We start from the raw sequence: 27,464 nt of genomic DNA, 5'->3' as shown, positions 1-27,464 counted from the left end.
CAGGAACCCCTCAGTCTGCCTGGACACTATCACACATAGGGTTGACAAATTAATGGAAAAACCAATAATAACATGCCTCAGTAAGAAAATTTTAAGCGTGCTGTGAAACTGATCCTTGGAGGGATTAACACCATTCTCCCAAAATATATTTACTCATTTGATGTTTTAATGGCTCCACAATCTCCCCTATATGTTGACCCAATCAGTGACCACTGTGGCTGTGACCACTGCCTTCCTCTACAGATGATCACTTAGAATAACTTTATATTGATTTGCAATGGCCCTGGAGCTAATCCATGCCACCAAAAATGCGTTTGGGGTTAGGGATAAACACGGTTTCCCAAGAGTTCAAAATTCAGAGTTTCAGTCCTTAAACAGACACACAAGTAAAGCAACAATGATCTAAATTACTAAAGCGTTTAGGGACCATTCCAAATCTTGGTTTTATTACTGGATCCTAGAGCCAAGCTCAAGGAAACCACAGACAGCAAGAACCCAAACACATTAAAAAAAGCTTCTTTAACAGAAGAGTCAGAAAGGACATCTGTTCTTTTGTTACATGGAAAGAGCAAGTTTGTTTAGTATTCAGCAGCAATCTCATGCATCTCCCTCCTCTCTTGCTCCCCGGTGCCCTCTACACAGCACAGCTGCATTATCCTCCCACCACTCTCTCTAATTACAAGATAGAGGTGATTGCAAGAGAGAAAGAATGTCCTGAAATTTCTAATTAATTCTAATGAACCACTTCCTCGCTTTGACTGCAATTTTAATATACCATTACAGGAGCCACAGCAGACTTACAAAAGGTTTTATTGATATAAACCTGTGGCAGAAAGAGTTTCAACACAGCCAGGGAAGCAAGTGTGACCCTGAGATCTCTGACACCTGATCGTGTCGTGCCGGCCAGTTTGAAACTCTGAAAACAAAACAAAAAAAAATCTAGAAATAATCAGAGGAGTAAGAACACGTCATTTTAAAAATTTGTTTAGTAGGAAAAATTGCATGTGGCCAAATGTGTGATACATATATTTAAAAATATTTAAATAACTCACAATTCATTGCTTCAGCCTTTCTCGGTGAATTTGCATAAAGATACTGTTTCTTGATGGTGAGGAAAAAGTAGAGCTCAGCTTTAGCTTAACAGCCTCAGTCTTGTTTTGAAAATGCTGAATTTATCGATAATAAGACGTGGTTTAGGGAGCTGCTCCCTCTGGTTGCTTACTTAATGAATTTTTAAGGCCTTTGTCAGGCATTTTTAATATTCTGGCTTTTGGACAACTTTCAAAATGAACGCTGTTTAACAACTTTAAAATTTCAAGGTTGGTACTAGTCTGGATGCGTGTCTGGTTAATCTGTGATTCTAAACTGGCCACTGGTGTGAATGTGAGAATTTGAGCTTTGTAAGCTCTCTGGTAGACCGATAACCTGTCGAGGGTACTCTGCTTATTGCCTGATGAGAGGTGGGATAGGCTCCTAAATTTTAAAAGCAGTTAGGAAAGTGAATGGATAAAAGTAACCTCTCTTTGACTGTGTCCTGATCTCTCACAGGCTTTCTAACCAATCTGATGGTCTGTTCTGATTAATACAATCTTTCTCACGTCTTTAACTGAAAACAGCACAGTGGTTCTCCAAGATCCTAAAGATCTCCCGGTGTACAATGGGCACTTCCTCTTCAGATTAATCATTAAAACGGTCTCCATGTCACCAGATAAGCACTGACCATTAATAAAAGATTATATCACTTTATAGTGAGAGGAGTGGAAACACAAAAAAAGCCATTTAGTGTGTGTGTGTGTGTGTGTGTGTGTGTGTGTGTGTGTGTGTGTGTGTGTGTGTGTGTGTGTGTGTGTGTGTATTTGAGAAGTGTAACCTTAAAGATACTTTTTGGCATGAGGTGATTTCTTTGGTTTCATAGGCAGATTGCTTTCTTTCGTCCAAGCAGATTGAGGGATTGCACTGGTTAATGTTTCAGACAGATTCCGACTCCTGCTGTAGTTCAAGTCATGACCCCGCCGCTTCAGCTGGGAAAGGAGTGCACAAAGGGCAACCCACAACCGCTAACAGTTAGTAAGAAGCAAATCCTTACAGCACGTTTGAAATCAAGTCTGCTTCTAGCAGGTCTTTGCTTCAAGGAACAGCAGATTATTTGTTGGCTGTAGGTCATTTCTGATTATTTTACACCGTTTTAAACTTCAGTTGCAGAAAATAAAGAAAAGTATCCAAGGATGATTTTAGAAATAAAGCTTCATCATTCAAAAGAGTTATTAATCAGTAGTTTGAAGCTGAATAGGACAGGAAAAGTGTTCGTTCTCTATAAATCTACTGAGTGCAAAAAAAGAAATGGCGAGAGTTCAATTTGGACCTCACAAAGCCAGTGTGTGACATTGAGTGATAATGGGAATAGATTAGGTCCCAAAATTTGGGAACATGTGGAGATTTGTTCGTAGTTCTTCCTATGAGTAAGTGATTAAAAATACAACCAGTGTGAATTGAAACAACCAGACTTTTTCCCCAGCAATAATTTAATATACAATATCAAGAAATCAGTGCTCTATTGTAAAAATCATACAAAAGACTAATTACAAGCCTAGAAAAAGTGAAAATTCACTGACAGCTGAGGTCAAAAAACTAAAAAGACTCTTTGAAATGAAGGAGTGTTCATTCAGCAAGTAAATATACAGATTCTTTGCTTACTAGCGGTTCGGCATTAGCTTTGAAGCAGTTTAGCAACACACACTAATATAATGCAATACAGCATTACAGTAATGAGTCTTTGTACAAAACCCAGGAAACAGTTTGCAGTACAGTCTCACTAGCAGAAAAGTGGGCCATCAAAACATGATGGGAATGTGCAAGGATTTGCCCCAGAAATGGGAGGAATCAGGAGAATAAGCAAAGCAAAAGGGAGCTACGGATAGAGAGATACGGATAATTGCTTTTAAAGCTCTCTCAGCAGCTGAATGGGTGACAGTTGAGTTCGCATTTGAAAGAGGATCTCATAAGAGAGAATGTTGTATTTAGCACAATGCTGAAGACTGCACCCAAATTATTCACAATTGACCCTGAATAGATGACCCTGGATGAAGCTGTTCTCCTCCTAATGTTCTGACTTACACTGCTGCACTGTCACACAAAAGAAAAGAAAAGATGAAGTGCTTTATACGTCTGCAACGTGCAACCTATCTGGCATTCTGCTTACTATTTAGGTCAACAACAACAGCCCGGGAGACTGTATTTCTTAAGTTACATCATCCAATTTGTGAGAAAAGGAACCGCTGTAAAGCTTTGGGATATTAAGTATTTATAAGAGGAAAAAAGGAATCACAGTGTAAGTAAAATTATAATGAAGTCAAGTAAGAAAAACTGCAAACGACAAGCTCAACAGGGTAAATTTTTAGCCACAGCAGCAGTAAATCAGGTGTTTATGTATTTGTGAAATTTTCTTCTAGTTAATCATCGGTGAGTTACCACTAACACACAGCCAGCCTTCTAAGTATTCCATCATTAACCAAAAGTGTTGATCTGGCCAATGAAGCCACAAAACATTTTCTATGAAATATTCCCGCTATGAGGTGCACTTTGGTACAAATACATCTATTACAATGCATTAATACTGGACTTACTGGTTTTGCTAAATATAAGGCAGCTTGATGTACAACATCTATAATGCCTTCTTTCATATGTAAAAATATTACATGATAGTTAAATGCACAAATTTTAAAATTTCAAAAAAATTAAATTATTAATGTAACAAATGCTCTGCGAAAATCAAAATTTGCATTAGACCATCAGGAGTGTTTATTATAAATTTAAGCGTGCATTTATTTTTTTAAGTCAAGAAATCAACATAATGAAGAATAAAATCATCAAAGCTGTCAATCAAATTACACTTAATGAAGGCTATTCCATGTAGAAACTCACTAACAGAGACTTTCTTGGATTGGAGAAGTGGGAAAAATGTAATTATAGACAAAGTTTGAGACTTGTGAACAATAGGGAAGCCTTAGATAGCCATTAAGGTGTCAAATGCAAATGCATGTAGCGTGAAAATGCTCCTGGCAGAACACCACAGGCTGGTTTTGGTTGGCTGCTCACATACATTCATGTATTGCTCATACATTAGAAATTGCTACATTTTTAAGTATAAAGCATTTACTTTTTTACCACTTTAATCACTTATTTTTATTCATTTACTGTGTTAAGGTGAAAAACATATAAAGTATAAGGACATATATTGTAACTTTGTGACACTTCAGCCAGTTCTGGTTTCATTCTTTACCAGAGTTTTTCTTTCTATACCGTACAAACAAGGGTTTGGATGGAGACTGTTTAAGGAGATCGCAAAGAGTCTTCGGTTATGTCCTTACTTTAAAGTGAACATCATCCATAACAATACTGTATGATTAATGACTAGTTATACAAACATGCTTTCTGGGTGAGAAAAAGGATGCACCCTAGACCTGAAGTGTCTCTAGAAGTATATTTGATGGAGATTTGTTTGTAGCATGTGCCTAAATGTGCCTGCAGGGACAAGGAAATGAATATGTTTCTGAGTCATTAGTCCTTCAGCCCACCAGTGATGGATTTCATTGTCAGCTCTGCTCTAATGGCCTTTCTGTCACATTTCTCAGCTGTACATACAAGTGAATATTGCAGATACCAGGTTTTACTTCGTACAGCTACTTTAGACCACTGTGCAGGGAAGGTTTTAAAGAATACAATGCAAGAAAGCAAAGCAAAAAATGTTGTCTTTATTTGAAACCAAACATTTTATTTTCTTTCGTACATCCCCTGGTTACTACAACATTCGTGTTATCTTGGAGTTGTTCCCCCACTGCGTGACATTTACTAAAAAGTGTGACAAATACCCCCAAAACTGAATGAGCAGCACAATTGGTGTCATGCTTGGGATTAGCATAATGAAAACAATGCTGTTTTATTTATTTTGATTTTTTTTTTTTTGGCATTTGCACAGCTCTGGTGGTGATGTGCCAGTTCAGTCTCCCCCACTGTAGAGAGAGCCTTTCGAGCAATGACTCAGTGTGGCAAATTCAGACTACATCAACCCCACAGCCCTGACATTTATTCCCATGCAATGTTAACCTCTAAATGAAACAACTGGGCAGTCTTACAGCATGCAGCGTTATCACAACTACATCTAGGTCTGGCTCACAGGATGACACATTTTACCAGACGTGCCCATTTGGGCCGCTGGCGAAGACTCATTCACACATTGACTAATATCTAATATCTGTCGTTACACTGGGTGTGTAGCCATAAGTACTGCTCTATAGATTTCTTGAAAAAGGGCAGTTGTTTAGTGCCTGTCAGCTTTTTAATCCATAGATGGCATCTAGGAACACTGGGCTTTAAAAGAACGTACCCCAGAGCGTGTCAGAAGTGTTAAAAGCTGCACTGCACGGTTTACTACCTGTCACTGTTCCCAGGCTTCTTCTACAGTGTGCCTCAGCACCAGGCTCAGCCGTGGGCTTTTTCTAAACAATAAGGCAGCTAGATCATTGCTCCATTATCCGTCTCTTTGCCAGCACTAACCCCCTATCAGGCAAAGGCAGCCGGAGCCTTTCAGGCCGTCCTCACCAATGACTCTCTTTCAAGCCTGCCATCTCTAAAAATATGCGAATGCCCCCTTAAGGCCTGTTATTCCATGACCATGCACCTTCTTTTTGGTGTGATTATCAGCAGCACATGCTAATTAAGTTTACCCCCTTTCTTTGGCAGTGCACACATTTTATAGATTTCATGACTCTCTCCCTTTTTCTCTTTTTCAAGAGTTGTCTTGCAAAACTGCTTCTCTGCTCCTACTAAAACAATCTGCTGACACAAACAAAACAGCTGCTGAAAGCATTTGTATCTACTGTGATAACACCGCTACTGTCAGATCCTTAATGAAAAGCAAGACCACACAAGACAGAGAGCATGAAGAAAATAGGGACTTCTGGGTTCACTCAGATGCCATATCTTTTTACTGTCAAACTGCAATTTCCCTTCTGAATTCTTGGTCTTTTTCTGTTACCACCGCAGAGGGATATTTCCCAGCCGCCTCTTCTATTTTTGTCAAGTGGGCTGATTGAATCTGAAGGCACAGGAGAAAACATCAAAAGGGAACGGCCCGTTTGCACATGTGCATTTGACAGAATGCACCAGAATTACCATCAAATGGTGAAAATATTGGAGATTCTATAAAAGATAAAACAAAGAAGCTTGTGTATCATTTAAGTGGACTGTTTTATGTCAGCAGACTTGTGTTATGTGTACCAGAATTCCTGGAGTTTAGCATAATTAGGTGCTCGGAAACAAATTGAAAAGAATCTTTTGAACCACAAAGTGACCACATCACTAATAATGACAAATTAGTATCATTTTTAGTTTTTTGATCATGGAAGCATGAATTATATTTTCAAAGTCTAAAGATAGGATTTTAATTTGGCAATTTCCTGTAGATGATAAAAATACTGGCTACACCTCAGCCTCCTACTACATGCACCTATGTTATCACATCGGCGATTTTCAGAAAAGTTGACCTCTGACTTTGACTTTGAGGTCGAGGTCACTGATATTCAAACTCATCCTAGATTTTTAATAGCAGCACCTATTGTATGAATCCTAATGTATGAAAATCACTAAATTCAACCACCCATCTACTTTTTATGCCTGAGGGTTAAAAATTGGTCTTAACAACTGTGGTCACTTGTTTCTCTAATTTAAAAGGACTTTCTAAAAACAATCCAAGATTTCTAACATTGGAGGAAAAATAATAAGTAAGAGGGCCAAGGGTATCAGTTAACCCATTTAGACGGGTGTGATTTCCAGACACAATATTTTCAGTCTTGTTTTTATTAAGGGTAAGAAAATTGTGTGTTAACCAATCTTATTTAGTTAAACAGTCAAACACAGGCTGCAGTTTGATTGAAGCATCCAAATAGGAATGTATTTAATGGGAAATAAAGTAAATTTGAATGTCATCAACATAACATGAAAGGGAATATTCTACTTCATGAAAATCAATAAGGAAACATAAATAACAAAAAAAAAAAAAACCCACACAATAACCCAAGATGGAGCCTTGAGGTACACCACACCAAAGAGGGGCTAAGGAGCTGTGCCTTTAAGACCAACAATAAGTTGGTTCAAGTTCAAGTCTTGAATGCTGCACCCAACTGTGTCAAAGACTTCATAAAAGAACTAAAAGTACTGAATAGAACTACAACAGCACAACTGTCAAAAGTATTGTCTCGGTGACATAATGGGATTTAAACCAGTGTGTAATACTTCACAAACACCATGAGTATCTAAAAATGTGGTTTAGATATAGTAAAAACATTTGGTCAACATTTTTCAAGATATGCAGATACAGTTATTATTTGTTTAATATCATATGCGGACTGTGAATTCTTAGACACAGAAGTTTACAAAAAAAAGAAATCCAGAGCTATCACTTTGTGTTGTTTGGATACCTGTGAAGATAGATTCACAGTCAGCTGGACTGCAGTAGCACACAAGCCCCAGGGCCCCATCAATAGAGATTTTAGTTCCCAAGATTCACTCCTCTTCCTGTGTCACATCTAGTTAGTCTTATGTGACGCTACCTTGTCCAAAGCATTCATGTTGTCATAAAGCCAACCACCAGAAAGGTGATGACAGGTGGGGTGTTAAGCAGTAAGCATGAAAATAGAATGGAGTTAGGATGGAGTTGTGTTTCACAGCAGGTGTAGTAAAACAAATAAGAATTAAATTATAATTGAAGAAGTTCTAGATGGGAAGCTTTGCAATATAACATTTTCCTGTCTTCTAATGTAGCTGGGTACCATTGTTTTCTCAGGAGGAAACCAACAAAGGCAATCAGAAAGCCTGGTTGAGGCTTACAGACTCATTGTCTCTGGCATAACTGCTAATCACAAAGACAATGACAACAGCCACTGAGTGACTAATCACATACAAAATAGTCCATGAAACTTAATTAATACAACTCTCTTATATATTTACTTCCACAAACAACGTATCCAGTGTCCTTACATTCCAAAAAGCACACCTCTTACTGACAGAGGTCTTTAAAAAAAAACATCTAAAAGTGGTTTTGTGATATCATTCCCCTGCTTCCTCAAATACAAAGAGGCGTCCTAATTGTAAGCAAACTGCACATCTTCCACCAAAAGAACAACAACAGCACAGTGATAGGATTGTTTCTGTAAAGTCAAAAGGCAAAACATCAAAGTCAGTATAAAGAGGGAGACGCTTGTCAGTGAAGTCAAGCTTTTCTCTGAGTAGGCGGAAGCTTCATTTTTCTGGCTCTGCTCATAAAGTCACATCCAGATGGATGATAATACGTGCTCGAGAGTCACACTTGTTTTTTTAAGAGATGGTGGGAAGTGGCTGTCAATCAACAAAAACAACTTTTCAGACCAAAAAAAATTCTCTCTTTTAGTATTTTTAACACTCCACTACATGGGTAATTATATTATATTAATATTGGTAAGATATAAGTCATTTTACATGTCCACGTAGACATATAGAAGCATACAGTTAAGTTGCTGGAAAGCAAAGAAAGAAAACACAATTTAACAAAACTCATCTAATTAAATAGATTGCATGTGAAGTCAAAGTATTTATGACTTGTCTATCACAAGTCAACAATCATACAGTGTCCTTGGTTTTTCAGTCAGATCTACTGGTCACGACCTCACTGGTCATGTACACTTTTAAAACACCAAGACAGTGATGGCAGAAATGTTCATAACAGATCTTATATAACCAATGGGCTACATCACAGTGGACGTCCATTTAATATACTATCTGTTGCATGGCCATCGTAATTCTTCAAGACATTCTGAATTCACTTAGGCAAGCCTGAAGGAATTCAAAGCTCTTCTTTGGATGTTGGACTCCTTTCATTCTGTTCTCTGTCAAGATGATCCCACACTGCTACAATAATGAGGTCCAGGCTCTAGGGAGGCCAATCTACTCTGTATGCATTTACTGCTTTGGGAATTTGTTGCTAAAAAAGAAAAAAAAAAGCCACCATCAGTCATACTATTTCAAGATGGTACTGTGTGGTGGATCAAAAGCTGACACCTTAAGCTTCAGTGGACAGTAAACAGATCAACTGAAGGGCCTGATGCATCTCTCAGGTTCTGTGTGGGGTCTTTTCTTGATGTTTTTCCTATTTCTTTAAGAAATAGGAGACTTTCAGATATTGCTCATCTGCTATAGATTGTTTTTTAGGCCTGGCACCTTTTCTTTTTCCTCCAGCTGTTCAATTTCCTTACGTTCATTTAAGGGCACATTGCAAAAATACTATTGTATGACACTTTCCTCTTGTCCATCACTTGTCTATTTTTTAAAAAAAATTTTAAGGACACTCAGCACACCATGCCAAAATACACCAAGCATTTTGGGGAAATAACTTGCTGGTGCAAAAACAGTAACAGTGCTACTTTGCTAGTAACAAAGTAACATATAAAGGCTAAGGACACCATTTAAAATAGGTTCTTTGCTAAGCTGTTTGTTATATATAGACAACACTGGTTGATCCTTTGATTTTGGTGCCTCTTCAAGCTTAAATAAGTCATAGGTCAGTATTAAGTAGCTTACCAAACAAAAATGCCTCCTGTGAAAATGATCAGGACTGGACTGAAAATGAGTGAAAAAGCAGCCAATGTCAAAAGAAAAACTCTCAAGACCACTTGAGAGTTACAAGAATCTCTGGCTCCAGAACAGGAACAGAGAGAAAGACAACACTACAATACAGTAAACGTAGGCAAATTTAGATAGCTCTTAATAATATAACACAATTTGGATGAGAAGTAGTGCTTACAGGAACGTGCACAGATCCGAATACCCAGATATCTATGTGTGTAAGAGCAGTCCTCAACCACACTAGCACAGAAGCTGGCTGACTGGAGAAAAGATGCTAAGGAATTACCACCCTTGAGCTATTTAAAATGTCTCGTGCTTAATAGAGTGACCCTCTGTGATACCACTTCACCCTCACCATTGTCTCTAGAGCCCAAGGAAATATCACTTTACAGTGGTGAATCCAGCCATAAAAATGCAGAGAGCTGTTTGGCCCCGGAGACCGGCTGCCTGAGCACAGAGGCGTGAAAGACCCACCACTGCCTCAGTGTGTCAACGCTCTAATGGAGTCCCAAGGGAGGCGCAATCTTTTCAATAAATGATTCAGAGAAACACTGTTTTTGTTGAATGCTGCTCTGTGTAGTTTGACAAGTTTAAATGTGGCCAAAGGTGGGTCATCAAACTTCCTGTCGATACCTTGTAGTGAAGACTGATTCAAACGGTTCAGAAAAGAAATTACAGAGACAGCTTTTGTAATTGGGATTTAATGATTTTTTTAATGCGCAGATTTTGCAGAGCACCTGACATGTAAAAACACACTCTAGCTGTAGATTCTCAAGTTTAAGCAGAGTAGTTTATAGGCTATCCCTGAAATCTTACACTAAATATCACAGGCTCTCATTAAAGTTAAGTAACGTTAGGCTCCACCATAATATAGAAAATTAGGAAATCATCTTTTGGTCATACACAGCTTGTTCACTCTCTGGGAAACAAAAGGGCCGTTTCAATGCCAATGAACTCTATGGGGTGTCATAAAACTGACCTGTCATTGAAAATGCCAAAAGGACATGTAGCAAATCTTTCCCCTGTAGGAAACACAGCCACAAGGCTTCATCGATCCCATTGTGATGACAATTTTATGACATTACACAGTTGATATACTTATAAAGTGTCCTGCAAAAACAACAGGTACACCGAAGATAAAGGTGAATGAGACATTTCATAAGATTTACCCGCAATAGTCCCACTATACTACACTATTGCTATTATGTCATCTGTTCTTTCCTATCAGCTGTTATGGTTATTTTCATCGTGGACTTTACAAATTTCAAACTCATTAAATTTACTTACTGAGTTTGTATGAGAGCCCAGCACGTCTCTACTTACTTTTACCACAGATTAAGAACAATCTCTTTTAGACTGTGACGTTGGTCGACTATGTAGTGTGACAGCCATGAAGCTTGCAGCCCCGGTGTTCTGTACTTGGCAACTAAAGAGCCAACTTAAAGAGGTGCTTTTGAGTGTTAGGCCCAGGATTTATAGTGACAGTCTATTTGAGAGATTTCCTGTGGTGTCATTTATAGAGCTTCAAGGAGGAGTCTCCCAAGCTGGACACACTGGACAAATAGGAATCCATTGCGCAAAAAATCTGATTTCTTCTCCCATAACTTCAAGTGTGAAAACAAAAATCCTTCATTCATTGGATCACTGGTCATGTACACGTCAAATGGATCAATATAAATAAAACTGCATTATCAATAATATGGTCCCTCAAAGTAATGTTCTCTAGAGAACCCAGCCAATATGGGACTTTTAAGACCAATAGCAATACTGATATTTGATTATTTAACTGGTCCAATATATTGGCCGATATTTTGGCCAAACAGATTTACCACCGTGTTTAATGTTTTGTATTTTCTTCTATTTAATCTCAAAAAGCTCCTAAAACAGTCAAGGATCACTGTTGACCTCCCTCGGCTTTTATTACCGCTAATCATTTATTTAAGCTCAGTTTTTAAAACCTTAGGATGTAACTACAGCCCAGCCCATGCAGCAGTATATGAATGACTAACCTCGTATTGTGGATGGATTATCTCAGTTGTTCTCCTGGCTGAAGTTTGGTCCTTTTACAGCATCTTGCCATGCGATTACATTTGTTCCTGACCACCGAGAACACTCACATTAACTTTTATCGAGTGGAAAAAAGTTAGCTTGTTTATATTATGCTAACATAGCTGTGTCGCTTGCGGTCACGTAGCACATCATTATATACCAGCTAACCAAACTTCAGTAACCCTACAAACGTCACTGCTGTTTAGTTTTCTGTCTTCATTTACTTTGGAAGTGATAACAGAGCTGTACATTTTAATTTGTTTCCAAAACCCCGCAGTCAGGACATGCTATATTGTATTTAGATAGAAGCTAGCGAGCTAACTTCCTGCTAACTTCTAACTCTAACTCTATATGTCATAAATTCCGTTTTCATGGATGCCTGGATGTTAAACTCAATTGTTACACCTGGTAAAGCAGAACGCTGATCATTTTATTAAAGATGAAAGACTTTAGACAGTTTTTCAGCTCTCAGTAATGCCATAGTGATCGTTTGATATATGGACCTGCAGCGGAGTTTAGGCCCAGACACGGCTAGTGACGTCAGACTTAACGACCGGATTGCAATCGTGCTTAAAAGTCTGACTGTTTAATGTTGTTGTTGTTGATGTGTGTGGCTGGCACCTGCGAAGCTGCAGCCGACAGAGTGTATTTGTAACAGCAACCGTGTGCAAAAGTGTGTGTGAATAAACGATGTTGAAAAGCATAAGAATGTCATCGGGTCTGCTGTGGGTTCTTTACATAATGACACATTGAATTATTTAATACATTAATTCAATATCATTTAATTATGTTTTTATTGAATTTGGCACTCAAGGCCTCCACAGTTGTGTTTGTGGCACTTCAAACTCATGTGCTCCTAACAAAGAAGGTGCAGAGTGACTTCTTCTGGTGGAGTCAATGCTCATCACACGGCTGAAGGGTGTTTCTCCCATCTTTTCTTTAGTTGTTAAATTTTAACTTTTTAGCTTTACGAATGCCAACTTCAATAAATTGGCCCAACCAACACTTGAAAATCGAAGTATGTAGTTTGTAGTGAAAAGTCTTAATCTCTCTTAAAAATAAAATAGAACTGAAACCGTTTAATAATCAACACTGACATTTTGCAAACAAAAATCAAAGTCACAATCATGGGAGTGCTGAAGCCTATCCATGCTGCAACAGGGCAAGAGATGGGGTACACTCTGGACAGGCTGCCAGTCTGCGAGGATGAAATAGAGAAACAGAAACATTCACACCAATGACCAATTTTACGACCAATTAACCTAACCAAAGCCCACATATATCTTTGAATATACATTGAGGAGGAAGCTGACGTATCCAAAGATAACGCCAAACAGGGGGAACATCCAACCTCCACACAGAAAGGCTTCAGTCTGCATTTGAACCCAAGGTCATTTCACTGTGAGACAACGGTGCCAACCACTGTTCTACCCTTTGACTCAATCGTTCAACCCTTTAATTTTCCATGGAAAAAAATGGCAATGATTGGTTCAAGCCCATCAAATTCCTTCACAGTCCTTCCTTTTCGTCTTCTCTGAAAGTAAACCTATCATGCTGGGATTAAGAATTTTTCTTAAGCAGAGCTGACATCTTTAAAAAAAAAAAAAAAAAAAAAAAAAGTAATCATTGCAAATGGGAACAGGCATTTTTCACTATTTTCTACAGACAGAAAATACGAACTATTAAGAGTAAGAACAACAACTACAGCACTGAATGTCCTTTACACGTGTTTGACAGGTGATTTGCAAAAAGCCGTGCTGCTGTCATGTAAGTGTCATAGAAAACAACTAGCTGTGAGGGATCTTTTGATGCACGTGTCTGTGTTATCTGTTTGGACAGAACTTTTCTGTAAGTTGACTTCAGCTTGTTCAGGTCTCAGAGTCTCAGCCTTTGACAGCACAAGCCTCAGCGGCTAACCTTGCCGGAGGTTAACCGCAAGGAAAATGAAGAACCCCGGAACATAATTAGTTTGCATGCTTAATTAAAAGCTGGTATTTTGAGAGCAATCTGATTGTACAGCTAATATAAATTAAGCCTCTTAGGATGAATCTCCAGGAGGGGAGCAAAAAATAGAAATTTCAAAAGCAGCTGTGAGAACTCTTCTGCCCATCTTTCACTTCCACGCAGCTTTGCTTGATCTCCTGGGGGAGACACAGTGCTGATTTTCTTAAAAGCCACAGAAGCTAAAGGTTAGAAATGTTTCATACTGGCTTCCAGTACACCATGTGATAAGACAAAGCAGTGTTTAAATGAGCTTGTAAGCAATCAAGACGTTTTTCAATAGAAGACGGGGAACCTCACTGCTAAAACAAGTAACCATGTTTCCACACAGCCATGACAGATAATGTCCAGTAAACCAAAGAAAGACAAAATGAACATCACACTAAACTACATATAGTGCGATGATCCTAACATTTTGTCTCATGCTATGAATCCAGCATAGACCTTTCCTTTAAAATAGTACGCCTTCACTTCTTGCTGAAACTCCAAGGATGTGGCAGCTTAAATTTGGCTTGAGCCAAGATAGCAAAAAAAAAAAAAAAAGAAAAAAAAAAAGGCTTTGGTCAGCAAGTGAGGTGATTTTACATTTAAAAATTATCCACTACATTTAAAAATTCATAATGTACAAAAAGCCAACGAGTAATTGTGTTCAGTAATCATGAGTTCAGTATTGACCGAAGCAGTCGTGTTTATGATTTTTACCATAACTAAGCAGCCCTGCCCTCAAGGATCTAATATAAACCTTGATGGATAAATCAATCCTTTTCTCTCCCTGGTATTCCCGTGACATTAGCGTTCCTTAAAGCGGATGATAAAGTAGCTGACAGTGAAGATGAGAGAGGAGAAGAGCCGAGCAGAACCTTTCTGTACTTTTACAGCACCAGTCTCTTATTCTTGCTCCTTTGAATACAAGAGAGTGTGCAGATGCATGGTCACAGAAGAAGGCTTAACATAATTATAGCACATAACAGGCAAAGCATAGGGTGGCAAATATGTTTTAACTTTCATCACAACGGTGCCCTGCTTCAAACACGTCTTTGACAGTCTCATAGCAACAGCCGTATCCATGAGCAGCACTCTTTTAGCCTCTCTTAGTCCGGCCCATGCTCTTTATTTCATGCCCTTTGAATGAAGGTAGGCAACTTGTTGCAGGACACGTACAATGTAAAGATAGCACTCAGTCTTCCTCAGTCTCAAATTCGTCTTCAGCTGTCTCCCACACAGCTTACATAAGGTATTGATTTGAGTGTGCCAGACTTCAAATGGAAAAACAAGTGAGTAAGAAGCAACTCTGAATAGCTTTAACAAATAAAATTTTAAAGATTTATCCAAAACAAAGATTAGTAACTCAACATCACAGAGCCAATTGACACCTTGCGGTGAAAAAGAGCAACAAAGTCTAGTAAACATAAAAAACCCAAAAACTGAAGTAAAGCATCATGAGACAAGCAGGTGCTATGATTTAAAAAGGACAACATAAAAACATTTTTATGTAAATTATTTTCAAATCATGTAGAGCCATGTCGAAAAAGGCACACACCCTTCAATTCAATTCCTTGATGCTTTTCTTTTTTCCAGCTTTCTGTTGTAGATTTGCTCCCGTGCATGAGTCCAGTTGCCTGACCCAGTTTCAGTCCAATCTTTAGCTGTCAGACAGATGGCCTTCCGTATGACTCTACAACACTTTGGTATGAAAACGACTTCATGGTCGACTCAATGACAGGAAGGTGCCCAGCGGCCATAGATCAATACCAATCATCACCCTTCCACAACCGTGGCCTGACAGTTGGTATGAGGTGTTTGTGCTAATATGCTGTGTTTAGTTTACAACAAACTTGGTGCTGTTCAGGTGCAACTTTGCATCTGCTGCCATTTTCCTTTTAGAGAGAGGACATTTTCTCCTATCAAACCTAATAAATAAGCCATACTTGTTCAGTCTTTTACTAATTGTGTTGTCATGAATTTTAAAATTTAACATACTAGCCGAGACCTTTGGAGTCTGAGATGTAGTGCTTGGTTCTCTGAGCATTACACAGTCTGACCTGCTTGGATTTCCACTCCTGGGAATACTGGCAGCTGTCCGCAATGTTTACTACTTGTGAATAATGCTAATGGATTTGATTAGCAGCAACTTGTTACTACTTATCCTCCTGATTCCTATAGAAAGGGTGTATCTAATTTTTCACACACATATTATGCATTTTGGATTAGATACCTTAAATAAATAATGATACAGTGTAATTGTTGTTCATCTGAGATTTCTTTTTCCCAAGTAAATGGATGTCAAACTCATTTTAAAATGCAGGCAACATACAGCCCACTCTGAGCTTATGTGGGCTGGACTAATGAAACGCCCCTTTCTGTCACTGCAGAAATTTAACTACACATTCAATCAAAACAGTATGTCTCACTTTTTCTACATGACAAAGAAATGCTGCTGTAGTCCAACGTTTATTTCTTCCCCTACATTTTCCAAAGCCATCCAATGGGCCAGATTGCAGTCTTTGCCTGCCCAATTGTGGCCCCTGGGCCTTATGTTATACACCCCCGCCTTACAGTATTCATGAGATATCACTTTCACAAGAATAAAGATTAAGATATACTTCATCACAGCAGCCAAAAGCATAAAAAAAACAACATTCATTTATATTCCTTCCTCAATACAAATAAATTGAATATCATAAAACAAAATAGCTAAAACAGGTACAAAATAAATAGCACAAAAGGAGTTCAGTAAAATGAAAAATATGATAAGAGGGACAGCCCAAAAATATAATGCCTCCAGCCACAGCTGTTGCTGGCACAGAGACAGCTGTGCTCTACTAACCTCTTAAGCTGCTTTTTGTTCAAAAGTATCCTCATCTTAAGCTTCCTCACTTTGTTTACTGCAATAATGCTCAGAATTTTACAAAAAATACAAAAATATTAAATATAAATTACAAAAATAAATAGTGAAACAATACCTTCAGCATGTTGTTGTTGCTCTGAGGAGCGCATATATCTGTAGTAATCACGCTGGCAGAAAAAGCAGACATTCTCAATTCAGCTTCTGTCACCCTCCAAGTGCTGTCATGCTAGTTTGGCTCAGCCCAGTGAGCCTCTAAAGATGCAGCGTGCATGCAGCCAAATGCTTTTTAAGGCGATTTGGAAAACTGAAGAACACAACTTCCAGATACACTGTGCAGCATACAGGACTGCTGCTTGCACTTAAAAACTGACCCACACTGCATTTTCGTGTTGCTTTAATATACTGAATCATTACTACAGAAAGCAGATTTTTAACAAAATGTTGTTTAAGGGCATTAAATAAGGATTAGTTTTGAGGGTTTTTTTAGATTTGTTTTTAGATCACTGGTCTATGAAACTTTGCATAAGTATTAAGGCATTTTGAAAGCATATACTCTCAGAGAACATTACATATCTAACAGCGATTTATGGAAGGAGAAACATGAAGCACAAATAACTCTGCTGCCTTCCTTCACTCTTTTCTGAGCACGGAAATCATTAAACATCAATGAAAAGCTGAATTAATGCATTCTACTGGGTATAATGAGACTCTTCCCCACAGTGGAAAAAATGTGATGTCAGTAAGGCCAAAAATAGAGAGACTCTTGTATTCCCCTTTTGTATATCCAACTCCTACTAAGATAGTATGAGCAAAACAGCAGATTTCACAGATTGCTGGGTTGGGTTTTTTTGCTGTTTTGTTGTCATGCTAACCTGTCTCATGAAAAGTGCTACAAAGAAATGATAAAAGATAATGTCATGTACAATTTTCAGTCTGAGACATTAATTTTTTGCAAATTGACAAGGAGAAAGTTTTTCTTATTGATCAATCCATAGAACATACGTTTTATCCAGCTATTAATTTTTTTAACGAAGGCTCGAAACCAATGATATTTAAACATCACAACACTATAACTTTTCCTTTGCCTTGCTAATGAAAATGATACTTTTTCATCATGAACCTGCAAACAAAAAGTTTCCTGGCAGCTTTTCTGTTGTGTTTTCAGGGCTCAAAGCCTTTTTTTGTTGCAGGTCAAAGCTTTTTGAAAAGCTTGATCGTGACTGAATGAGGTTAGTGGATTGATGCTGCAGGTAAAAAGATGCAGGAGTCTGCTGACTGACACAGTGGAGAGATGACATTGCCCTGGAGGGCTGGTTGGAGTGCAGGTGCATGCTGGTCCTGCCTGCCCACTTTGGATTTTGTCAGTTAAACAAAAAAGCACTCTGGCCCTGGAGCATCCTAAACCATTAAAAGGACCATGGGTTTAAGAGAGTCACTCAAATATTAGTAAAGTTCCTTCAGCTTCTATTCCACTTTCTCACAAAGAGAATCCATATCACTAAAAAACTTCAGGATTTAGATGTCAGTATCCACTGCTAGAAAATGATATGCGGCTCAGTAAATTCTATATGAAATGCATTTAAAAAGTACTCAATTTACAACAGCTACACAGCATTTCTTTTCTCCAATTATCCTACTATAGTTTTTGTGATTTATGGTTTTCTTTAAAGGTCAAAAACCATGAGTCTCCACACCGCCACAGACAGTTGAGGTGATGGTTCATCACTGCTTCAGTGCCCTTTTCAAGACAGACAGGTCCAAGAAGAAAAAATAAATAAATGAATCAAAAAAGTAGAACCGGTCTGGCCGCTTGTGCAAAACAAAGGCTGGGCCACTTCACAGTGAGCAGCGAAGAGGAACAGATTGCTTCTGCTCTGCATGATCACAGTAGGGACCGTCCTGAAAAGGGCCTTTGTTTGCTCCGGGGAAGCTAGAATGGCGCGGCTCATCTGCACAGGATGGCATGTGGTCCGGTGTAACTGGAACCAAGGCGGCATGGGAGGCTGCGCTCTTTGCTGTAGGCTTTCCCCCCTCTGTCTTTCCAGCATCTACTCAGTCATGCAACTCTAGGTGCAATGAAGTAATGCTGTAGGCAGCGTGCAGCCCCCCCACTGGGTCTCATAAAATAGAAGAAAAAAAGATTCAAAAAAGCCTTGGAGACAGATGTCTTTCCTACACTTGCCACTTGATAAAAGTGCTGCAAACATAAAACGAGTTCACTTCCACAAGTTAAATGAGAGCAATTTGTCTTCTCATCTTCAGTGTGAACCTGCGATGCATTTGTTGTGTTCTTACATGCATAAACATTTCCCTCAAATCCCACAGGAAGACGGTTAGAAAACTAATTAGCAAGTGCCATCAACAGAAAATTGCAACGTGAGCCAGAGAAGCTAAAAATTCAATCTGTCCACAAAATTACTGGGCAGGAATCTCAGCTATATATCTTCCAAAAGGCTAAATATGAATGTATACCACATACTATAACTGGAAAAACCCCTATATGATGTGGTGACCGAGGCGGACAGCGATCATTTCAGAATAAAGCAACAAGAAGCAGGCAGGAAAGGGCACACGCTTTCTCCCACTCTGCTGCTGCTACTCTTCTGCTCTAGATGGATGAGCTATTCTAAAATGAAAACCTCATCAACAATAAGACGAAGATCTCCTTAGTCAGCAAAGTAAAACTACAACTGGAAATGTGCAGGTAGATGTGTCAGCATACCTAAATTTATGACTCTAGCATGATCCAGGCTACATAACAAGCAAATGAAAAAGACTAGCAATGGCAGAAAAAGGTTTACTGCATTAAAAAAGATACATGAATGAAAAACAAAGAATATGTACAGGAAAATTGAAACACTTTGGCACATTCAATCCTGTGATGTTTTTTTAACTAAAGGAATATAAGATGGAATTTTATAAAAGGAAATATATTGAAATTATTTTAGTTCAGCTGAAACAACAGAGCCACTTAAGCGGTTTTAATCATACCAAACAAGGCTCTTGCCTCTTTTTTTTTAAGGTTTTTCCTAATTAATAAATACTTGTAATCCAACTATAATTCCCTTTCTGGAATAAATGTGGGTGTATGTGATTATTCTTTACCAAGGGTTTTAAATTAAATGTCAAGAAGAAGAGAGAAACGCTGATGTATCGTTCATGAAACACATTTCTGTGCAACAGGAGTCAAAGAAAGAAACAAAACACAAACATGTATGATTACACCGGAGTCGGGGAATGCCAGAGGGACGCAGGTCATGCATGTGTAGGTTTGGTTCAGTGGATATTCAGTTAGACGAGCAATCCAAAACATACACGCACACACACACACACACACCCAAACATTAGGCAGCCATCATTGTATGGCTGGTTGAATGATGGTGATAAATTAGGGTAACATTTCATGAGGAAAAAATCTGTCCTTCATAAAAAGACATAAGCAGTAGCTATTCCTGAGAGGAAAGAGAAGGTCGCAATTATTTCTAAGTCTGGCCCTTTTGATTCTTTGTACCGTCCCTGAACAAGGAACCAAACCCCAACCAATCTCAGGCTGTATGAGTTGTATACAGGGTATGTATGGGTTATAAATGTAACCCAAGCAATAGGTGACTGGTTTATATCCAGTGATGACATGGATTATGTCCTGTGATCGGGGCAATGTCATAACACAGTGCATGGAGGGTAACAAACTCCCTAAAGAGATCCATAACCTTGAATGAGATTCACTTGAAAAAAGCCTTCTATAACAAAATAGTTCCCTAAACCGTACTTTAGACACCCAGAGAGAACTGGATCTTTTGCAAACCCACCAGCCATTAGTCCAAAACGCTGATCTCATTACTACCATGTAATCAGCCCTTTTAATGATTCGGGCCCCCTTTCAGCCTTCCCTACACATTACGTCATCAATCTGCTCCACTGGGATTCAGTCCTACTCTCCTAGCGCTGAGCCCACTGGAGCATTGGGGCTGGATTAGCAGAATGTGCTAATGCTGCACCCTTCAGGCTCTAATTACTGTACCAGAACAAGCAGATATTCATCTGGCTGATGCATTGTTCGCTTTGACGCCCTGCCAACTGCTGTCACTCTCCAGTCTTTACTAGTATGCCAATTTTGGACATAAAGGAATGAAAGAGCACAGCTAAACTGAAATTTTGGCTCACAAACCGGGTAATGTGGTGGGAATATAGCAGGGAAAAGCTAAGCCTTATCATGACTGTCGTAACGCGAAGCTCTGTCACGATAAAGAGAGGAGGCGAGTGAGGAAATGCAACAGGAAGTGTGACATATTTGTGTGCAGAGATAGTTTTGGGCAAACACTACACAGCACACCTGGGAAGCAATGACGAAATGAGCAGTTGCCATGGTGATCAAGTTGCACAGCCTCGAAGAACTCGAAGGACGAGAAAATGTAATTCCTTTCCCCTTGGCTGCCACTCCAGAAACACCAAAGATGGAAAGAATAATATTAATAATACAGCAATTACAATACAGCACTGCTCAGTTTCAACTGAACTGTCTGTGCAAATACAAAAGATCAAGGAAGCAGGTAAAGATATGTTTAAGGATATCGCGAATGAGCCTGAAACATTAAATGGACCACATTTTACACCAGAAGAATTATTATTCACATTCGTCATGCGACAGAAAGTAGGGCCACATCTTCACAGCTCGTTGGACTGAAATCTAAAAGCAGCGTGTTTTTCTATAATCCTCTCAGGGTAGCAGTTACATAAAACATCTTGATTGAGAGAAATAACCCACTACTGGATATGAGAACAGGGTCACAGAGAAATAAACCTGAAGAGTGGGCCGTGATCTAAACATAAGGGACCGTGCGCAGAAGTGCAGATGGAGGCAGAAACAGCTAGAAAACCTGCATTAAAACCTGCACAGCTGCAACTTTAAAGCAGAAATTTACTGACTGCATGTGAATTAATATTGGATGTGGCCTTATCATCTATCACATATATGGAAGACAGCCGAATAATAGAAACTAGCTTCTAATATCGCTCACATGTGATTCTTTGTGTATTGTATTCCTGGTGCCTGGCTGTGACTCCATTCTCTACGAGAAGTGAGACATCCATCTGGCTTTCTTTGGTGATGACATCCTGAAGGATTTCTGACTGTGCTTAAATAATATTATCTTGTTGGCATGGCAGTTTGCTGTGCCCCCACTCCCTTTCGCTTACTGCCTCCCCACGGTGACTCATCAGGCCATAACCTTGACAAACGACCTTCAGCGCCCACACTCGGCATAGCAACACTGACAAGATTTACAAAGCACTTTAGCATTGGCCTTCATTTTCCTCCATCTGTCATCTTCCCAATTATGTAGGTCTCCGAGCATTTATATACTAATGATTCACTGGTTGGTGCAATACAGTGTATTACTGCCAGATTCAATACAGTATTAGCTGCAAGATCATGGTGTACCGAGCCGGTTAAAGAGCCTGCACAGTCTTCTTGACTGGCTTGTTAACCTTCAACACAGGCCTGCAATAGTTCTTAATAGTCATGTTTAAAATTAAAAAGGATTACCATTGCCCAATCGATACCACTAATATCTGTCACCACAGTGCAATATGCCAACCACTGTCCTGAGAGACAAATGCAATGTGCAGTATGTTTTACTGCCAAGCATACCTGGGTCAAAAAAGCCTCAGAGGAAATTATAACCAGCATTGTAGGTAGTAAGGAGTCTTGCAGGGAGTCCTATTTTTGAATAGTAAATGATATGTTGCGAGATAATTAGCAGGCCAGGTTCTTAGAGAAAAGGAGCAGACTATTTAAAGGTGTAAAAAAATGTACAAGTGTAAACTGTTGTTGAAACAATACAGAATTCATAAAGAACTCATGGTCTAAGAAGAAGCAGTGCTTCTGTTTAAATGTGTGAGCACGTCACTGCAAATCACTGAATCAGTCATTTGATTCAGTATTCTCCATAGTAAGACTAGTTATTATATTTTCCCATCACCAAATAATCTGATTCTCTCACACAGGTCTCAATATGTCAGTGTAAAGTCCAGAAAGCTTTATCCACCTTTATTTATTACAAGACTTAGCGCTGATCACATTAAAAATGTAATGTTATTCTTCTATATGAGTCATGTGGCCCAGCAGGCAACTGAGCCAAGCTGGAGAAGGATATCTAATGCAAATGCATTAAAGAAACTGAAGACACCCTTTCAGCAATGATTTTATGGTTGCTAAACAGTTTTAACCAGAATTGATAGACTACCAAGTTTCCATCTAATGTTTTTATACACACATGGTGTAAATAAAATGATTAAAGTGTAACACTTTGAGTCACAACGCGAGAGAATTAACAAAGAGACTTAATTTCTTATCCCGGCGAGGCAGAACCTGCATCTATCAGAGGAGATGTCCTTCCCACAGTCATCAAACTTGCTCAGAGGCAAACTCAAGTTTATCTGTACAATAATGTAATTACCCTGATATGACATTAGTGAAGTTGTGATTTTGTGCCATCTGCATAGAATTGAAGTCGTGCGCTGAATTACGACTTCACACAAATTGAGAAATCGGGAATTTGATTTGCTTAGCAACACATGCACCAGTAAACAGAGATTCTAATATATATCCAAAGATCACCTGCTCATATTTCACCCATCTTCTTTTTATGATACCCTTGATAATGATCCTATAGCATTAGCATTATTAGCATATTAACTTTGTTTGTGAAAAATTGTGCATGCTGGATGATTCAAATGATTAGAAAAAAAGACAAATGGGCTTTGGCTACCACTACCACAGAAAAGGCCCTGCTCAGCCTTTATGAAAATATATTAAATCAAGCAGCTTTCTTAACAGCATGATCTTCATATTGGCTTGGCTATTACAGGGCAGAGGAGCACTGTAGTTACAGTCAGTCAGAGCTGAAGAGCGTGTGCACTTGGTCTCATTAGAAGATCCTGCCAGAAGCAGCCAGAGGAAAATCAGCTGGATGCTACAGGGCAACTCCACTGAGTGGCATAACAGCCAATAAAAAGCCTGCCTCCAGTTTCTAAAATGCACGGTGGCAATAGACAAATACTGAGGTAAAAACTGACCCCAAAGTCCGCAAAAACTAAAAACAGGAAAGAAGCAAGCGGCACAAAGAATATGAGCAAGCAACACCGAACATAAAGAAATACTTATTTGTGTAGATAGTGAGCACTTTCCATGACAATGAAAACACTTGCATTAAACCAAGGTGATGTTTGCACTGAATGAAATGGGCAGTGAAATATTGACTGCAGAGTCTGGCCAACATTCACAGAGTCAACAGGGCCTGACAGCTGGGTGGTAATTGCTGCACCATTCACAGAAGGACAACGTCTTGGCAAAGACTCAAACACTACCACTGAGTTGACACCACACTAAAAGGTTACAAGTCAGTTCAATGTTACAGATAGGCAATATGCTGATTTCTGCTCAATTAGCAGTAATCAGCCTTGGTTATGGCAAAGTGACACTAATTTAGTTTTATTAATGCAGCCAGCGCTCTTTCCTACTAAAATGCAGTGATATCTTAATATGCAACATCCTCAGCATTCAGTGCCCAATACATAATTCATATCCTTCATCTATTATTCAGCCACTCGCAACTTTATGGCACAGTCTACTGAGGCAATTACGTAATTAATGCAAAATAACAAGAAAGAAACCACATTGTCTATTACATGCAGTCCCTGGTGGCTGAAATGGTAACTTTTAAACACGTTCTACTGTTTTTTTAATAATAAAATCTCAAAAAGAGCAAGGACAGAAACTTTTTATAAAGTGTCACCGATAATACAGATTAGTGATTGAGGGATGGAAACTGTATCATGGAATAAATATCAATAACCAGTATATTAATGAAGAAAAATGTACTTGGAGCAAAATCAAAGCTTCATTGTACAGCTGTCTTTCCTACAGGCTACCTCACTCCTTAGCCTTAATTGTGACTACACAACAAACATTACCAAGCCAGAAACAACAGGAAAGGGGTCGTAATAGGATGTCCTGAAGGAGACTTCTACCTAGGGGCTTTCTATAAAGCACTCCTACCACAGTTAGTTACCCTCATTAATTATAGAGGCCAGTTAAAGCCTAGCATAGTATAGAGAAGCCTTTCAGGAAAGCCCAAAGGAGGTGGTAGTTAGAGCAGTGGTCATTGAGCCAGCTAAACTCAGCAATTCATTCAGGAGGGAAATCTGACTCCCTCCTGTTCAAGAAGAGAAAGAGAGAAGGTGCAAGCAATGAAATAAATAAACCTCAGTACTACTAGTCAGGTCTAGGGGTGATGCCACAATGCTTGTAAAACAGCTGTGTGATGATAATAAAACAAGATGTATCAGAAGCAGTCTTCGTTACAGAAATATCATTTCATCGCAGTGTTACAAAAGATCTAACTACTGAGTGTGTGTACAACAATCGACTGAACTCTGGTGTCCAAAAGCTCTGACACACACAAGGGCTTTGACTCCTGTTTTCAGCGGCTCTCCGTCTGTTTACAGTACCTACGGAAAAGCATTAGCTTTGCCAGTTTAAAATAACTTGTATCTATTCTTGTAAATGTCTGAACGACCAAACTCCACTGTAACTCAAGTAAAGTAAACATAAAAGTGCAGCAATTAAACTAAGCAACAAAAGACTCGCGATTAGCAGCAGGTTGAGTGTAGTAAATATTTTCAGCTTGTTTCCAACACCGCCTGAACATTTTCCATTTTGCTGGACTTGTAACTCCACTTGGCGTTTCTTATTTGCAGCTTGTTTCTTTAGATCACAATCGTGCTGTTCATATTATGTCACAATCATCCCTGCAGCATGTGCACCCGCTTTGTGTCATTCATCAGAGAAAGAGGCCATAGGCTACGTGTTATGTAACCTGGTAAACATTTTCTAGATACATTTATCTTGAAAGAGAATCAAACACCAGCATAGTATGAACAATTCAATCAATCCAAGATATATGAGTGAATTTTCCCAGAGCGCTTGTGCTCAGGGCACCGACAGGTTGGATATTGATAGTTGCAGATGTTTTTCATGATTCATGGCCTTTGCATTGTGCTTGAGGCACCGTGTGGGCTGGGGGGTGCCGAGGCCATCTCTTCTGTTGAGTTTACTCTTCAAACCTGCACAGGAATGACTGCTGCTAAAAATAGCTAAGCTCACCACAAACCAGACTGTAGCATCATCAGTCCACAGGATATCTATTGATCACCATATTGATTAAAAAGATTCACACCTAATTGCTTTCCAATGGACTGTTATTATGAGAAATAGGCAAGAGGGAAGCCTCTGGAATAGGAGAAACCATTAAAGACCCTTTCAAGACAAACAAAGCTGCATATTTATTCAAAGTATAGCAACATGTAAGGTTTTTTAAGCTGTTAGTATCGGAAGCACGACAAATGTTTTTTCTCCTCATAATACTGTAGCACAATCTCATCCCTTTATAGGAGGGGAGATGCACAGTCTGTGTAGCTGTGCAAACAGTTCTTTATTTCCCTCAATGGCACATGTCTCCCACCCTTGGGGTAGTGGGGGATTTCTGCAAACCCCACATATTGAGAGGATAGCACCACTGTTTAAATAGTGCCCTCCAGACTGCTATTCTGCTACCACATGGCACACCTCTGTCTGTCTTCTAAGTCAGAACAACATAAAAGCATGAATCCATCCTGCTTTGTAGCAGCAGTTCAGTGTGGTGATGGTGGCATAAATCTGTAGGAATATATTCTTGGGACACTTTGGGCTCTTTAGTACCAACTGAACATTGTTAAAACACCACAGCCTCCCTGTGTTTCCAGAACCTTGTCAATTCTGTGTCATTAAGAATAAAGGCAGTTCTGGAGGCAACTTGGTACTATTAAGGTGCACCTAATGAAGTGGCCGTGTGTATACAGAGTCTGTTTCATACCAGTATTAACATTTAACAACTTCTGTAAGTAATTATTATTCAGTGATTGTAGCTTTTTCACAATTGTTCACATTATTCTATTTTATGACGCATGCGTCTTTTTCATTTGTTTCATCTACCCTTTCTTTATTTTTTAATTAATTCACATTTATTATTATTTCATTGTCCTCGGTTTTATTTGATGTACTCGTATTCTGGCCCATTACAAATTCAAACTTACTTCTTTGATGTTTTTTCATTAATTCATTCAATTAAAATGTTTATTATTGCAGGTTATTTATTTTCTTCTATTACTTCTTAGGCTTTATTATCAGACTGATTCATTAACAGAGTGAGGCACGTCATAGTTCATAGCTGGTCTGGACTGAACACATGAACAGCTTCAGTACTGTTTATGTCTCACATCTCAGTTTTATAGTCAGTTTCCAAAAGGTTTTCTCTGTAAGAACTCCAGATGTCAGGTACAATTATTTCATACCCACTCCTCCAGTGACACATGTGATAGCTTGTATACAGTCAGTGTAGAGTTCTCAAGATTTTGTTAGAAAGCAAAGAACAACAACAACAATAATAAAACAAGGCCCATATCTAGTTTTACCAGGAAATCGCAGAAAACACGAGTTCAGTCAGTAATAATGGAACAAACATCCCCAGAGAAACGCACACACTGAAGATCATATGCACAAGAGCTAAACATGAAACGTGAGACATGAAACCCTTATCACTAGGAGCCTACCACTTGTCCTGAAAACCCATTTTCCTCACGACGGCAGTGCAAGCGTTTAGCACTAAAATGTGTTAGCTCTGAGGATGGTTTCTCGTTACATACTTACATACATTACAGAGCACACAATGACATTTTCTGAACCTAACAAAAAGGTGCTTTTAACTGACTCTACCATAGTGAGCGACAGACAAAGACAGACAAATGGCATATACTGATCCTGGCTTGTTGTCTATTATAGCAAGACACACAACTAATGAACCGGAAATAATGA

The 27,464-nt window shown here is 38.9% G+C and overlaps 2 protein-coding genes across 5 annotated transcripts in view; both read right to left on the bottom strand.

The window, feature by feature from the left end:
- Positions 1-27,464, bottom strand: part of LOC146515539 (FERM domain-containing protein 5) — a 66,541-nt gene that overhangs the window by 25,709 nt on the left and 13,368 nt on the right. The gene's annotated exons all lie outside the window — the stretch shown is intronic.
- Positions 1,614-27,464, bottom strand: part of malt3 (MALT paracaspase 3) — a 49,520-nt gene continuing 23,669 nt past the window's right edge. Inside the window, exon 15 of the mRNA XM_085169297.1 lies at positions 1,614-27,464. This exon is cut by the window's right edge and continues 16,936 nt beyond it. The gene's annotated coding sequence lies outside the window, so the exon portion shown is untranslated.

The sequence above is a fragment of the Neolamprologus multifasciatus genome, chromosome 7 (assembly GCF_963576455.1).
Source record: "Neolamprologus multifasciatus chromosome 7, fNeoMul1.2, whole genome shotgun sequence".
Lineage (NCBI taxonomy): Eukaryota > Metazoa > Chordata > Actinopteri > Cichliformes > Cichlidae > Neolamprologus > Neolamprologus multifasciatus.
Note: the sequence above shows the minus strand (reverse complement) of the source record. Positions and strands in the feature narration are given on the sequence as shown.